Here is an 18,149-nt window from a genome sequence, read left to right on the forward strand (position 1 = left end):
TGCTACTTTATTACTTGACTACGATTTGGTGCACTTGCCAGCACATACACCATCAAAGTCCATACAAATTTTCAACTAATCAACGTCTAAAAAAAAGTATAAAACGACTTTTGTATTCCAAGCTTAAAAAAAGGTATAAAAAGCCCAATCTTTTTTATAAAATGTATAAACAATACTTATTGAAGTAATAATTAAATTCGTATCCACCGGGACTATTCTAATCTCTACTTAGCAATTTCATAAATATTCAGGATATAATTAAACAGGGGGTGCACCAAGGCAATTGGCTTGATTTGAAATTTAGTATAAATAACTGAAAGATGAAGATTTGATATAAGAAACTTAAAAAAAAAAAGGACCAGACCCTTCAAATCACTCATTTGCCGCTAATTGATAATATGAACCTAAACCGTGTAAGTTTTCTTCTAGTTTAAGATAATTGATAAAATGGGTTAAGTCAATCCCTTGACTCAGTGCTCTCTTTTCAAATTAGGATTCCCTAATCCCTTATGTGAAACCGTAATTCTCAAAGGTTTGAATGAACGTTAATTTTAAAAATCACAATTTAACAACTTTCTATCCTAAGATTTTCCGTTAAATTGGACAGTATTATTAGATCCAAGTTATAAGTTGGTGTTAGCAGTCATATAATCTATGGATTCAATTTACATTTGATCAGGGCATAAAAGCATTAAACACATATTATACTGAATAAACTAGATTTTCAATTATCAGAAATTAGAGTTTACATATTACATGGTCAAAAGCTAGAACATAGTCATCTAGGACCTAATCACAAAAGAATTAATTACTCATGTCTAAAGCATAAAGAACTAAGACAAGAATATAATTCATTGCATTAATTAGATGACTGACTATGAGTTTTGATGATCTCCCACTCGGTCTCCAGTTCTTCAGCTTTAAACATGCAACTTTTCTCTCAAAATTTCGAACCCTTTACACTCAATTCTGTAACATGTAAATCGTGTCCTGGTTCATGATAAGTTCCAGGAAGTAGTGTTTTAAATGTTTATTTACGGCATGTTTGTTACTTGTTTCACAAGTTATCTAGGGAAAAGCCGAGAGAAAAGTGAATTCCAATTACGCTTTAGTCATCTTACTCTATCCAATTGTGCAGAAATCGAGTGCCAAAACATCAAGCAAGAGTCAAAAACAACAAAAAGGAGAAAAATTCATTTCGCCTGGCGAAGCAATGGCGAGCAACTCCAAAGAGTTCCAGGTTCCTTCGCCACAAAGATGGCCATGGCGAACTATTTCGCCTGGTGAAGCAATGACGAGCTAAAAGGCGAGCAATTCCAGGGAGTTGGAAAAACAGGACAAGAGCAATTCGCCATGGCGAGAAATATTCCCGCCTGGTGAAATAAGGCAGTTTCATCTGATCCTGGTGACGTGGCAGAAACCCACTAGCAAAGAAAGCTCAAGTCGCCATGGCGAGCCATAATCCGCCAAGCGAAATTATATTTTCTCAGCACAAGTATAAAAGCTCATTTCTCTCAATTGAGACATATGATATAACATTTTTAGAGAGAGAATAGGGAGAAAATACACTGTTTATACTGGGCAATAGTGATTGAGTGCGGATTCATCAAGATTCTTGGAGAAATCAAGTTCCTTGCATGGATTCTCAACTTTCCTTCCACTTTTGTAATGTTCACATGACAATGATGAACTAAATCTCCTTAGTTGGGATTAGAGGTACTTGATTGAGATTAGAATGTAATCTTTTAATCTTGTAATATATGATTCTAGTAATTTACATGATATTGAAGTTATTCTTGCAATTCATTTCTATCTTTGATTTAATTGTTATTGAAAAGTACTTTTGAATCTAGGTTTAGAATAATTTATCTATCAAAACAATAATTCTAGACATAGGATTGATGTTTTGATAATCACACAAGGTATTGGTACATAAAGCTTTCGGATCGTTGAATAGATTGAGAAATCGTCGATTAAACGATCTGATTGACAATTGGATTGTTTAATAGTTTGGGAAATCAACTATTGAACAATACAATTGATCTCACACGATTATTTGGACACGAATAATCTTGTTGAGCGATACGTGATAATATTGGTAAAATGCTAGAATCCATATATGTGATTATTAGGTTATGTTTGACGCTTAATCAAGGAACTCTAATTCCAACGTTTTTACGCCTTATTACTCTCAACTTTTACTTTTGCAACTTGGTTACTAAAACAAACAACAAATTATCTTTTAACTTAGAATGATATTTGGTGTCGAACGGTCCGTGATATCGCACTAGTCCCTGAGGAGACGATATAAATACTTACTATTGTTTGATGCAAAAATATTACACCAGTTCATTAAAACCGTGTCCCGATTCTCCCAAAAATTCAAATTACAATCTTGGCGGTCCTCAAATTATGTCATGATTTTGAGGAGACCGCGACACGATTTTTGTCAAGCTGAAAATTTGAAAATTGGCATCAAAATCGTGCCTTGATGTACATAATCGTGACACAATTTGGCTTTCCTTGTCTCCTTAATTTCTGTCTTTTTCAGCTTAAGAACCATTCAAATTCATCTATAATCTACTAAAAATGTATAAAAACAACTAACAAAATAACATATGACCTAGTGTCATCACAAACTCAAACTTACATCGTTACTTGCCATCAAGGAACAAACTTTAAAATGAAATTTAACAGTATACTAACACTTACATCGCCGGCCGTAGTATCAAAAGTTCATGTTCCTAGTTAGCAATTTATGAGTTGATTTCTTGGCCACACATCCAATCCACGACTTCTCGCAACATATATTATCATAACTTCTTCACACAAGCGACATGCAAAACTACTATATTATCAAAACTTAAAAATTTTCTAAGCATCAATCAAAGTAAATATTACAATGCACACTTTAAAGACTTTTTGGGTTATAATAAAGCTTAGGTGAAAGGTGGGATATTTTGGAATATGGAAAGTAAGTTTAATAAAACAAAACAGAGTTAAAGAAATCCTACTGGTCTAAACAAGAAGAACCCCACAATCCATAATGATCTTTATAAAGTACTAGAAAACTGAATTTACATGACTACTGAATCAATCTTGAAAACGTAGTCTCAAACGAAACATTTTTTGTTGAGATTATATTTTTGATTAATAAGCCTTTACCCCTTGTAAATTTTTTTTGTCAGATTTCATCCTTGTAAATTTTTTTTGTTGTAGAATACCCCCTAGCCATGCTGACTGTGCATTTTTGCTGATGTGGCATGCTGTGTCACCTTTTTCTGATGACGTGGCACGCTGACTGTATAATTATTTTTATTTTTTTATTAGGTATACGTGGCATTTGTGATTTTTTTTTAAATAAAAATAAAAAAATTCTTAAAAAACTAAAAAAATACTGAAAAATTAATAATGATTAAAAAAATCTGATAAAATGAAAAATAATGAAATTTTTTTGGAAACATTTAAATAATTTGTGGAAAAGATTAATATATATTGAAAAGACTAAATTATGGAATAGATTTAAATAAAAATTCTTACTTTTGAAAAAAAAATGAATTTTTTCCATTTTTCCAGAATTTTTTAATTTTACCGGTATTGAAAAAATCTGGAAATTTGATTTTTTTTTCTAAATATATTAATTTTTAGAAAATTTCGATATATATTAATCTATTCCAGATTTTTTAAAAATATTTCCAGATTTTTTTTAAACTTTTTCCCGAATTATTTCATTATTTTTCTATTTACCAGATTTTTCTAGATTTTAAAAAAAAAATCGGTATTTTTCATAAAATTTCCAGAATTTTTTTTAGTTTTTTAAGATATTTTTTATTTTTTAAATTTTTTTTAAGAACTTTTCTATTATTATTTTAAAAGTATCACAAATGCCACGTGTACCTAATAAAGAAATAATAAAAAAAATTATATAGAGTATTCTAAAACAAAAAATTTTAGAATGATGAAATCTGACAAAAAGAATTTACCTGAAAAAAAACAAAAAATGACTTATATTACAGAGGGGTAAATGCCTATTAACCCTTATATTTTTTATGGATTATTATTATTATTATTATTATTATTTTCCTGTTTTATTATTCTTTTGAGACATAAAGTGATCTTTTTCTTCTCTAGTACTCCTACCCCATACTTAAGGTGTTGTTAGTCTCAAGAGTAACCCAAACTTGAACTTTTAACATGATGAAAACACATATGCAATTTGCCTCGGTGTGTAAAAAACATAACCAATTAATAGAAAAGAAAAATCACAAGCCCTAAAACTAACATTGCATGGAACACTCATATTTGTGAAAATTGAAAAACAAAATTTTGGCTTAACCTTACAAGCTGAAGTTTCTGAAGTCGTGGCTACCTAAGCATTCCATCTGTCATACATTTCATCATTGAAAATCTATGCAAACATCAGCTCTTTTGAACTTTTGACATACCATTGGTGAAAAATTTGTTACTAAACTAGTAAAATTCACGAAAAAGCAAGTTCATTAATAATAAACAAGATCAGATTCAGTACAAAAGATAAGGCATCATTCAATCCCACAGAGTTTCACATTAAGAGTCTAACTCAACATAAGGGAAATGGCAGAAATTAAGAAATCAAACTACATAACAAAATAACATAAAATTTGGGTTAGACAAGTGCCCAAATCACTGGTTCAGGTGGATCACTCACAAGATTTTGAAAGAACAAATTTGTCTGCTCCTGCTCTTCATCCCGACCTTTGTATTGCAGATTTTGGGGCAACATATCTTCCTCCATCATCTGATGTTTCTCTTCTGGTGCATCTTGATTGCCTCTCAAGTACTTGTCCTGATACTTCTCATACACCATCATTTTTGTAACATTAATAGCACCCTAGGACTTCACAAAAAAATATCAGATGGTTCACCATTCACTCTTTCCTTTTCCCAACCATATCCTTTAAGCTATGAGCAATCAGTTGTCCTACACCAATTTTCTCATCTCAGACAAAAGGGTTAACATGATGAAAAATAATTTCTCCACTTTTTTATTTATCTGAAAAAACTCATTGATCAATTTGAGCATTTCAACGCCGGTTTATACAACACAAGCAAACATCATCTGACTGTACTCGGTCCATTAAAATAAAATACAAATTTTTATCACTTCTACATAAAAAAAAAACATAGAACAAATATAAAAAAATTATGAGACTCATATTTATCTTTGATATATTCAAAAACAAAAACCATGACGTATATTTGTCTTCAATTCATAAAAAAATAGACAACCAAGTTGTTTGGATTCTAGTGGCAAATGAACTCATTTCAAGGACGTATATGGGAAATACCGGATTTGATTCTCAGAGGGAACAACGTTTGGCCAGGGCGCATGCATCTACGCACGAACCCGATTAGTTGCTCACTATTGATGGATCGAAAACCGGTGTGAAAGCCAAAAAAATAAAATAAAAAATAGACAGATATTTGAACCAAGGCATCAAATATGTTTCAAATTTATAAAGTTAATCTGAACATTTAGTTCACGTATATAAAATTAGATCACGAGTCCATAATTATGTCTTCAATTAGACTCAAAGTGGCTAGTGTATTGTACAATGAAAAACATGTGTTTTGCTACTTGTTTAATTTCAATTGTATCAAATAAACTATATGTTCCGTTTTTTTAAACATATAGTTAAAATATATTTGAAGTTCGAACCTTGACCTCTGCATATAAGAATGCATGTCTCTGCCAACTGAGTTATGCTCATAGGGACTCAATCATACTATATTTTACTAACACTTAAAATATCATCAATATTTATAACAAACTTGTGTGATAGGTAGCACGAATGTTTTTTCCTTCCAAAAAAAAAAAGCTAGCACGAATGTTTATAATAATAATAATAATAATAATAATTCTTAAGAAACTGCTATAGTAAGAATTAAGGGAAAAAAATAGTGGAGTATTTCATATTTTTTTGGGTGCCAAGTTATATTGAAAACACGTGCAATGTCCAAAGTCCAAACTTAGTTCAACTTATTGCTATGAACATAATTCAGAACAATAAAATATGTAAATATATTATTTAAATTTTGAATCCTAACTCACTCACTTTTTTTTTAAGTACTCCATTAGAATTCATTTTTTAAGGTGAACAAGCGTATGTTCAAGATCTGAACTCAACTCTTACATATATGAATGCATTGTAAGGATAAACTCTCACGCACGGGACTCTAACTTGCTCATTTAAGTTGTGAAATTTTATCCAATAAATTGCCGAAATCTCGTATGTGTGTGCGTCGGTTTTAGACTTTTAGTGATGTAAACACAATCTTTTTCATGAATATTACATTTTTAAAGTTCAACGGAAAGATTTTAAATTGTTTCTTTTTTCTTTTATAGAGAAAATGTTTCTTTGTTATTCACGTTCAAAATCTCTGTCATTATAGCATATCAAACGTTTGATATCAATTTTAAATTATTTCCTTTTCATTTTATTCAAAATCTGTGCAATTATTTCCATACAACAGAGATGACTAGGAAAGATATATTTATTAGTTTAACTTAATCTTTTTTTTTTTTTTTACTATTTTATATATTTTAAATATAATTTCATATATTTTATATGTTATATTTTGATTCAATCATATTTTTTCATCTTGTTTTTATGTTATTAAAATGAATTAAAATAAAAAATATATAATTTTTTTTATCAAATATCCTCGAATGGACAAAAAAAAAATTTATAATTTGCATATCAAAAAATGGATCTAAATTAAACCACATTAAACTAAATCGGATCACATTTTTTAAATTAGTCATCCAAAACCGAAGTGAACAACATTAAATCGGAAGAATTTATGCATCAAAATCAATCTAAAGTGCACCGCGAACACCTGGTGATTGGTGTATTTGATTAGTTTTAAAATCTTTTAAGATTTTTTTTTTAAATAAAAAATCATTAATATTTAATTTTTCTTTTTAAGGTGAAATTTTACAACAAAGTGTAGAGTGACAAAATAATTGTTCTACTCAAGAACCGGATTCGGCTTCTCCCGAATGATTAGTTTTGTATAGAGCTCATTTGGAACTTGATTTTTTGGTTAACACAAGGTTTTTTAATTCATACACATGAAGAAATATTTCTAGAATTCATATTATTAAAATTAAATATTAATAATTATTTTTTCATAATTTATTTTATTCCCTTATCAGTCAAATGTGATTCTCTATGTGAAATACAGTAATATCGGCAATCAATAAATTATTCATATAATTTATTTTAGGCTTAAATGTGTGTTTAGTCCCTGCACTTTCGTCCAGTTTTGGTATTGGTCCCTACGCTTTTTTTTGTTTGGCATTGGTCCCTGCACTTTCTAAAACTTTTGGCTTTAGTCCTTCCGTTAACTTTCCGTTAAAAAAAAAAAAAACCAAAACTAACGGTGTGTCACGTGGCCCAATCATGACACGCCACGTGGCACACAAAAAAACAAAAAAAAATCAATTTTTAATTATTATTTTATTCATTATTTTTTTTACTTAAAAATATCATTAGTCCGTGCACTTTCAACATTTTTTGATATTAGTCCATGCACTTTGGTATTAGTCCTTGAACTTTTTTTTTTTTAAATACTTTCAATGAAATTATTATGTTTTAATTATTGTTTTGTTCATTATTTTTATTGAGAATAATCATAAAAAATTAAAATCAAAAAATCTTTGTTAAAAAAAATGAAGTAATAATTGTATAACATTGCAAATCATTGCAAATGGAAATTGTATCGTATTAACACCGTAACAATAGATAAAAATCAACAAAGAAGATGGAAATTAAATTGCACTTTGGCAATATAGTCTCCCCCATAAATTGAATTTAATTTCCATCTTCTTTGTTGATTTTTATCTATTGTTACAGTGTTAATACGATACAATTTCCATTTGCAATGTTATACAATTATTACTTCATTTTTTTTAACAAAGATTTTTTTATTTTATTTTTTTATGATTATTCTCAATAAAAATAATGAACAAAACAATAATTAAAACATAATAAAAAGTATTTAAAAAAAATAAAATTCAAGGACTAATACCAAAGTGCAGGGACTAATATAAAAAAATGCTGAAAGTGCAGGGACTAATGATATTTTTAAGTAAAAAAAAATAATGAATAAAATAATAATTAAATATTGATTTTTTTTTTGTTTTTTAGTGTGCCACGTGGCATGTCATGATTGGGCCACGTGGCACACCGTTAGTTTTGGTTTTTTTTTTAACGGAAAGTTAACGGAAGGACTAAAGCCAAAAGTTTTAGAAAGTGCAAGGACCAATGCCAAACAAAAAAAAGCGTAGGGACCAATGCCAAAACTGGGCGAAAGTGCAGGGACTAAACACACATTTAAGCCTTTATTTTATTGCCTTATCAACCAAAATGCCATTCTATATAATATGAAATACAATAATAGCAGTAATTAATAAATTATCTTCCTAATTATCTTTCTTTCCTCTTTCATTACCTTACCAACCAAAATGTGATTCTATATTTGAATTTGAATACAATAATTAATTCACCATTCAAGGAGATAATTGGGGGGAATGAATGTGTACAAAAAAAGTGGTATTGACTACAAGGTAAAATATTAACGTTACGCGGTTGGAAAATTTTGTGTGTCCATGTTATAAAAGGTGTTTGAATCCTTGACCTTTTTTCATGAGCACCATGATCTTTTTGATTAACCCCACACCATGTAGAAGTAGAATAATAATGCAAGTTCACAAAGCAGAAACAAACAAAGAGGAAGAGAAGCATAGAATCTTCAATGCAAAGGGTAACAAGGTTAGTCCAAACATACAGACAATGCCAAATATTTAAGTTCTCATTAAAAAGGAAAAACAAAGATGACAAATTGGAGTTCTTCTTTGCAATCATGCAAAACAATTAAGGTTTTGTAGTGTTAAAAAACATTTACATATATTTTGTTGACTGTGGTATTTGTTTTGTTGTTTCAATGGTCCTACTTTGGTTTCCTGTCTTACTTGAAGGGAACCTTTATATTCGGTCACTCTGCTTTGTGCATGTGCCTTTGCCAGTTACTTCTATTTATGTAAACCAATGGTATAGATCTATTATTTTTCACTCTCTATCAATTCTTTCTAAAGTTTCTTTGATCATTGAGAATTTTAAAAAAAATTAAAAATGTTTATGTTATCATTGATCTCTTGTACTTTGTATACACCATAAGGACATCCGAAAAATAATTACCAATTCTTTTAGCTATGGGCAATCCTCTTAAAAGAAATATGGTAGTATCTTCAAGATCAATGTTTGTTAAGATCAATTGAGAATCAATTAGTCATTGATTTGTTTTCGATTGTACCACAATCTAGCTGAATCCGATTGAACTAAGGTTGAACGACATCTAATTCAATTTTACCTTTGCTTTTAACACTTTTTTACTTATTTATTTGAGGGGGATTATTCATTTATTTATTATTATCCTTTTTAACCATGGTTGAATAGATCAAACTATGACCTAAAGGTCTTGTCGATTTAATCTCTAGTCTTGTTTTTAAACTACTTCCTTAAACTAATTGAATAGATTGATGTGTCTCGCATATATGTCATTTACGCCTAATTCAGTACCTTAGAGGCTTAGATATAAGTATTTCTTGAAGACAAATTTCTAAAAATTGGACAAATAATAAGTATATATTATAATTTTTAAACCTTTTGACACTTGTCATTCTAGGTTTTAAATTGAAAAAAATTAACAGTGTCATGTTCCAAGTTTATGTGTCACATGTTTTTGAATAATTAGTTAAGTATACCTTTATTTGTCTCATCGCATAAGTTATGTACTTTTGCCTCAAAGAAAACTATGTACTTTAATTTTATGTATGTGTGTATATACATGTATATTTGTGAACTTAGCAAATTGATTTGAAATGCCTGCAGGAAAATGTAGAAAGAAGGGACATAAAGGAAGAAAAACAAAGGAAGAGGAACAAGTACCCAAGCTATTCCTAATGGTAAGACTCTGATGTATTATTTCATATACAATATCACGTGTACCAAAAGTAATAATAATAAAACTTAAAAGGAACAACACAAAGTATAAATGGAAAAGGACAAGGGAGTGAAAGATCTCGTTCTCTGAAGATATTCAATAGTGGGGTGATAGGAATCTAATATCATCCAAACACTTGAAGACAAATCCATTTCAGAACATCAATTAAAGAATTCTCCTTTATGTGTTATATTTGAAACCATTATAATAAAATTCAACACCCAAGAGTCCCTAGCTAGACTCATAAATCATAGCATCATCCAGTAATAAACAGGAGGAAAAAAAACAAATATATTTTTTTTTTTTTTTTTTTGTTGTTATTCACCTTCATCACACACTCTTATATTTATTTGACCCCTTAATTTCAACAAAATCATCTTAACCTTGAGATTGTTTTATAAAGGTAAGAAAAAGACATGATACATGGCCTTCATTCAATCTTTCAAACTTTGCTTTTACTTCATTTCAAAATTTCCAACTTATAAAAGCTACTTTGGTTAGTTGGATTATTTTTTCAAAGATGAAACAGTAGGCTATGAAACTATATGAGGGCCCTTTTTGTCTCTTTGGTGGAAAAACTATAGAAAGGGGAGGGAAGGGAATTCAATTTCTTCCATCTTACCTCTTATACTGTATATATTCTCCTGATCAACTCCTCTAATTCATTTCTTTCAGATCACTTCTTGTTGAAGCAAAAAGCATCACCAATGGTAAGACATCTTATATATCTTACATCTTGTGTGCAATAATTAATCAAAATATAATTAATTACATGTAGTATGATGTAGATATATATACTAATTGCGTGCCTGGCTCCCTGTATGCCATTTGTAGAGTTCATCAAGATGTTGATGACTTTAATGAATGGCGTGCGAGGAGCCATGCATGTTGTGTATATTTTCTATATTTTAGTGCAAGATTTGGTTCTAAATTTGCATGTTCTTCTTAAATTATCTTAATTATGTTTTATTGTTTGTTAAGTTTTCTTATCTTACCTTTGGGGAGGGGATGGATGGGGGAGCTGGGGTTGTGGTAGTAGGTCTTTGGATTGAATCTTCTTTATTTTATTTTTTTAATCTTCTTTATTTAGTTGTCTAGATAATTATAGTACTAAATTACAAACTTTTTAATAATGCAATGCTCAAGGAAGTTAGTGTGTCCTATGAGCTACCTAGTCTAGATGACATTGACTTGGTTAGATTAGATAGTGGATAGGTATTTTTTTTTTATAAGGTATAATTTCAGGAATTGTAGTTAAGAAAATATTTTTTCCTTTGTATTAATTAATTGTTGCAGAATTCTGGTTTTATTGTTTTATATTTTTAAATTTTGAATGTTGTTTTTCATGTTTTTGAAATAAAAATATTAGTAAAAAATATACTTTACAATTCATAAGTATGATATGACATTTCTTTTGTTTTGTTATTTTGTTTTTGACAAAGAATTGACAATTTTTTTGTTGTTTTCATATTTTATTATTTGTGAGTTTTCTTTCTATTATGAGTTTAGAGGTTAATAATTGACTTATGCAGTCGTCAAGGATCATTATTACTCTCAAGTGGACGTAGTCACCAATCGTTTTCGTAGTTCTGGTCACTTTTGTTGTAATTGAGTAGTTAACATCTTGGGCGTCACTCAAATATTTGTGTGTCTATATATACACATATATTTATATTGAAAAGATTCATTATATATTTAATTTGTTTGATAAAAATATGTATGTGGTTGATATGGTTAGGAATTGTTGAGGGTTAGGTTTGGAGGAGAAACCTTTTTATATTGAGAGGTAGAGCTATTCTTGGAATATTTTTTTTCTTTTTTCTTTTTGGAGAACAAAGCATGGTGAGGAGAATCCAGTGAAAAGTGATTATCAAAGGTTGATAGCTGCTAGAATAAGATGATTCCATTCGAAGGATAACATTGTGTGCTAGGGCATTGCAATATTTGCACTCTTTATCTTTGTGTAGATGGTTGTGTGCTTAAGGAATCATCACATCATTTGTTTTGAAATCCTATGTTTGAAAGATTGTGGTGGTTATTGGTGTTGGGTTGGTTGGGTATTCCCAATGTTTTACATCAAAATGCACACATGATCATATGTTTCGTGGTCTTAATTTTGGTGAAGTCATGAACAATAAGTTGAACGTTATTTGGTTAGTGTTTGTATACTTTATTTGAAAAGCTCGTAAATACCATGATATATATCCAGAATGCAAGAAGTTCATGTCACTTATAATTGTATTTGCTTTTGAGTTACGTTTTAGGTTGTTTATAAGATTTTTCTGTGGTTGTTTGTTTTGTGCCCGGGTAGTGTCGGTTTTGAGTTTTTTTTTTGCCTATAAAACCTAAAGGAATGGTTCCCATCTTAATTGTATTTATTTATTTTTAAATAGCTAAAATGAAATTTATTAACCGAACATCTTAGTCGTGTTCATGCACAAGAAGTGTAAGGAAAACATTAAGAGAAAGAGAAATCAGTTACATTAACAATCCAAAAAATTTAAAGACAAAAAGAGCCACGATACAAAGCTAGCAAAAAAAAAAACGTGAAATGAAATTAAATACTACTCCCTCCGTCCCATTTTAATTGAGTTTTTTTATTAATTTCACACATATTAAGAAAAAGTGTATAAATAAAATAGAGAGAAAAATAGTTGAGTGTCTTATTATTGTATTCTTTCTTATCATAAATGCAAAATAGAATATATTATATTGAAAAGTAAATAAGTCAATTTTTATGGGACAATATTTTTTGGCAAATGACTAAGTTATTATAGGATGGAGGGAGTAATAGTAACTCCCACACACAAAATAGGCTTAAGTCATCACATATGATAGTTAAAAGCAAAATTATGATGATTTTCCTTCAACCACTAAAAAGGTCGGATCTTAATTTTCTCAAGAAGATATGTTGAATAGAATCCCTCGTTTGTTGAAAAACTCTTGCATTCTTTTTGCGACAAAAAAAAATAAAATAAAGATGATCAATATCCTCTTGAAGGTCGCAGCCACTCGAACAAAGATGGGTATTCGACCGAAGCATCATTCTCTTGATTAAATTATCTATTGTTGCTATGTGATTATGTAACAGACGCCAAACGAAAAGATTCACTATTAGATGAACCTCCTTGTGCCAAATGATATGTATGATCATTGTTGATAGTTTGATCCATCGATATCAGAGAATTATAGGCACTAGTTACATTGTATTTTGATTACACGTGAAGTTGTCAAATCTACTTGTCACTAACATTAGCCTGCAAAACAATAGGATGTAATAACACACAACACTCCCTCACTTGTTCTTCCTCCTAAGCCAAAAAACTCCGCCGCCATTTCAAAGCCTCGCCACTCTCCTTCCAGCCTAAAGGGAACATATCCGATACAATTGCCAATTTGTTATCATTAAGATCAAAGAGACGGTTGAATCTACCCTTCAAAACCCCTCCCTTAAACCAATGATCCCATCAAAATAAAGTGTATGGGCCATGTCATACCCCAATTTTTGACCTTAAGGTCCTACATTCATGCGCCGTTTGACCCTGATCAGTCTCTGACTTTTTAGAGAAAAATCCGGCAGAGAGGTATTTTAAAGGTCAAATGCATCTAAAGGTCCTTTAAGTTTTTCATTTTTTCCAAAGTCGTCCTTTAAGTTTCAAAAGTCCCAAACAAGTCCTTTTAGTTTTTGAATCGTTTCAAACAAGTCCTATTGCAGATAGCATAGTTGGTAATTGCTTCCTTGAACTCATCTTTGGTACCAAATCTGACTCCTAACACCCACTTAAAATTAGTCATCTTTTTAGGCATGACAAATGGTGGATAATGCTCTTTGTTGCTATCATCTAAATCATCACCATCATCCTCTAAAAGGACTTGTTTGAAACGATTCAAAAACTAAAATGACTTGTTTGAGACTTTTGAAACTTAAAAGACGACTTTGAAAAAAACGAAAAACTTAAAAAAAACATTTAGATACATTTGACTTATTTTAAAATACCTCATTTTTTGGTTCCGAGTCTGGCCCGCTTTGCAATCTAACTTCTCATGTTTTGAGCTGCCAACAACCCATATATTGACTATAGAGTTTACTTGCTTTGATTCTCAGCTCTAGTTATTCTCCATCGCTATATATGTAATTGGATTCCCATCGTATTGCTATGTCTATGACATATATTTTGATTCCAATACATTATTTGTTGCTGCTGCCCCTTTCGTTTTTATTAATTTTCCCTGTTGTGGTGCTTCGATGTGCTTCTGTTGTGTTTGCCGTGGCTGTTCTATTCCATTCCAATTGCAAGGCGGTGGCTGCTCTCCGAAGTTAAAAGATCCCATCATAAAGAGAACCGGTGGCCGCTGCATTTCTTTTATTTACTTTCATGCATTTTTATTTTCGTTTTTTTACATTTATTTTATCACATGGTTTTAGAATGTATATTTAGGTTTTAATGTAATTTATTTATTTTCAGAACTTAGAATGTAAATTAGGTTTAAATGTAAATTATTTATTTCCGTCATTTACTATCTCGCAGACCATAGCATATATCATAGGTTTAATGTAATAGTTTTAGGTGCATGTGTGCGTGCATGTGTGTATGCCTTTTATCTTGTTTATAGTCTAGTCAATGGTCTTTGTGGTGTTAGCTTTAATTTAATGCAAACAAACAACAAAAATCACAAAAAAAAAAAACTTTTTTACTACAATAAACCTTGATTCAAAAAATCAAGTGATCCTTTTATTTTATTTTATTCTTTCATAAATCAAAATTGCAATCAACTTTAACCACACTGTAAGTCATTTTCTTTTAATACAAAGAACACAAACAAATTTATTTTGCCATTTGGCTTTTCCTTTTAAAACCTTTTTCAAAACTAATAAAAAACACACAACCAATCAAACGTCAATTTTTACCCCGAACTACGAGGTTTTGATCCCTCACGGGTACGTAGGCAAAGGACCATGTCCTTCCAAATCATAAAAAATGTAGATAAATTAGATCTCACTTTCTTTTTCTTTTAATCATCAAATTAACTTCTTTTTCAAAAGCAAGCAAGTTTATAGCACAAAAAGTAAATGAAACAAAGAGGTTCCCGTATAGTACTACATACATAAAGGGTGTTAATACCTTCCCTTTATGTAACCAACCCCTGAACCCTAAATCTTTTCAAAATGGGGTAGTTTGAACATTTAATTTTTTAAAAAAAGGGGAAAAAAAGTTCAGTCGTGAAATAAAAAGTGAGTCAAACGTTAATCAAATAGCCTTGATCTCCGAAAAATGACGCGATAGGCCATCACTCACCTCGCGCCGTAAATTGTCTTTAAACCAACCCCGACACCTGCCCCACCTCTAATGCTAATAAAATTCTTCCACCTCACTGAAGCAACTCTCCCCCCATCACCAATAGTACATCCTTCCTCATCATACCTCGTAGATAAAACTATAAGCCATGAAATCCTTTTTCCTCCTTCAACCTCCAAAACCATTTACCAGGTAATGACAAATTAAACTCCCTAAACCTTGTGTCCCCCAAATCGCCAATCTCATTTTTTAAGAAAATAATATCTCAATTTATCCAAGATATTTTCCTGGTTTTCTCACTTTCCAAAAAATATTGATAATAAATGATAGAGAAGAAAAGATACATGTGGGAGCCTTGAGAAGGAAACAAATTAGAACAGTAGGGAGGACATAACAGACTTAAGAAGAACCAATTGATCATCCAAAGACAAGTTTACACTCTTCCACACATACAATCTAAACTTACTTCCATCAAGCAAGGGATTCCAAAAATACAATTTACGAGAATCTGCACCAATAAGAAAATCCATGTAAAGAAATGGTAAATGACTAGTTTTACAATTCAGAATAGAAGACGACTCAGTCAACCATGAATTAGGCACATTAACACCCACAAGCATGCTTTTATGAAAATTGACCTTAAGCCCTGATGTCACCTTAAAAAACAAGAGCAAAGCATTTATGGATATGATGTTCGCCCAACTTTTGTTTACTAATAACAAGGTATTGTCATCAAATTGTAAGTGGAAAATTGAGACGTTATTTGTTTGACTAACCTTATAATTCCTATGAATAAATAATCACACACTAAGGCATACATCGTGACGTGAAGCCTTTTGCCGTAATTAGGAAGAGGAAAGACGAAAGAGGATCACCTTGACAAAGCCCACTTTCAAGCTTGAACTCATTTGACAAACAACCTTAGCCAATAGTTATACAAACTCCCAAACCAAAGAGATCAGCTTAAAATCTGTCACATGTTGAGGGCTTTCCAACTTAGGAGTAAGAACTGTAAAACTATGTTAATTCCTTTTGACAACATCTTATTTTGATGAAATTAAAAAATAAAGCGCATAAAATCATCCTTTAACTCGCCACAAATATCCTTAATGAACCCAAAATTGATAATGTTAGACCCATATTATTAAAACTATCAAATTCCCACATCATCTCTTTCACCTCTTCGACACTAAGGGGTTTTGTTAAATCACTACTCTACGTCGGATTAAGAGTTTTAAAAGTAAGATTCTCCACACTTTGCCTATCTAGGTTAGCATATGGAAAATGGTTGGCAAAAATGGCTGAAAATCACACTTCAGACACCCACAACACCTTCGACCTAAGACCCGTTCATTGTGATTGAGGTGATTGAATTATCTCTTCGTCTGGATGACATAATGCCATGAAAAAAATTTGGAGTTGGCATCACCCTCTTTCATCCAATTGATTCTTGATTTTTTCCATTGCCGATAAGGAATGAAGTTCCTTCACCTCTTTTCTTTTAGAATCAAGAGTCGTTATACTATCTTGAATATCATTGATTCTAGAATCAATGATATTCAGGTTCGATTATCCCCCAATGTCAATTTGGATGGGCTAATTTAGCTTCTTAAAAAAAAAAAAAAAAAGAATATCTCCCAAACATAACCATATCTTATCTTCAAATAGAAACGCATGTGGCATAGACATTTGCATTAAAAAAAAAAAAAAATGAAAAATAACAACCAGTTATGACAAACCAACCATGAATAATGAGAATTTAAGAAAAAAAATTCCCTTCCAATTAATGGCAGAGCTTGAACAAAACATTTGGGGGTGCCAAAACAAAGATAACAATTTAAGTCATAAATTTACGACAGAAAAATATAAAGCAAATTTTTGCCTTAAAAAATAAATTTATTAATGTATAATAGCATTTGTACGGTTATATGTATAACTGGTTAAATCTTTTAAAAAAATTGTACAACCGTTAAAATAAAGAAAAACACCCTGCTATGCAATATATAAAAATAAATCTAAGAAACTTCGTAACAAAAAACACAAGGGTCTGTTTGGTAAGCCCACTAAATGAGCTTATAGCTTATAAGCTTATTTGACAAATTCTGTTTGGTAACACTTTTTCACCATGAGCTTATAGCTTATTTCACGAGCTTATAAGCTATTTTTCAGAAGCAAGTAGCGTTTGAGCGTATAGCTTCTCACTTTTAATTCCAGTTTTACCCTTATTATTCTAAATAAATTCCATTTTTTACCCTTAATAATTTATTATAATAATATAAAGTAAAATACATATGTTTTAAATATGAATGCTAGTTTTTTATGAATGAAAAATCCTTTTTTTTTTCTCAATAGAATTTTTTTGTTACAGTTACGTTTAAGTTTTTTTTCGTTACAATTGTTACGTTTTTTTTTTTTGTGTAACTATTTCAATATTTAATGTCACCTTTTTTGTGATATATCATAATTGTAGAGAATAAGAACAAGGACAATAATTTTCTCCAACAAAAAAAAAAATGAGAACGTGATGTTTACCGTCACTATATATATATATTTTTGTACAAACTATATTTTATTTATTGTTACGTTTAAACTTTTTTACACTTTATATCTAATTTTTTTAGGCAAATGAAAAAAATATAAATTAATATTTAGGAATTAAAAATTAATTTAATAATAATATTAAATTAACAATTTTTAATATTTAAATACTTTAAACATTAATTGATATAAACTTTATTATGAATTAAAAATATCATTTTATGTAATTTTACTTCTATCAGCTATTGAACCGCTAATTTTACCAAA

General features: G+C 30.2%; 1 long non-coding RNA gene across 2 annotated transcripts; it reads left to right on the forward strand.

Moving 5' to 3' along the window:
* The first annotated feature begins 8,701 nt into the window (after window positions 1-8,701).
* LOC112420003 (uncharacterized) lies at window positions 8,702-12,258 on the forward strand. 2 transcript variants are annotated; one of them, XR_005643014.1, is made up of 4 exons: window positions 8,702-8,816; window positions 9,936-10,009; window positions 10,723-10,757; window positions 11,580-12,258. It is a non-coding gene; the product is annotated as an uncharacterized lncRNA (long non-coding RNA). The 2 variants fall into 2 exon arrangements; XR_003010216.2 differs by lacking the exons at window positions 8,702-8,816; window positions 9,936-10,009 and having other exon boundaries at window positions 10,460-10,757.
* Window positions 12,259-18,149: the final 5,891 nt, after the last annotated feature.

This window comes from Medicago truncatula, chromosome 1, assembly GCF_003473485.1.
Source record: "Medicago truncatula cultivar Jemalong A17 chromosome 1, MtrunA17r5.0-ANR, whole genome shotgun sequence".
In the NCBI taxonomy this organism is placed as follows: Eukaryota; Viridiplantae; Streptophyta; class Magnoliopsida; order Fabales; family Fabaceae; genus Medicago; species Medicago truncatula.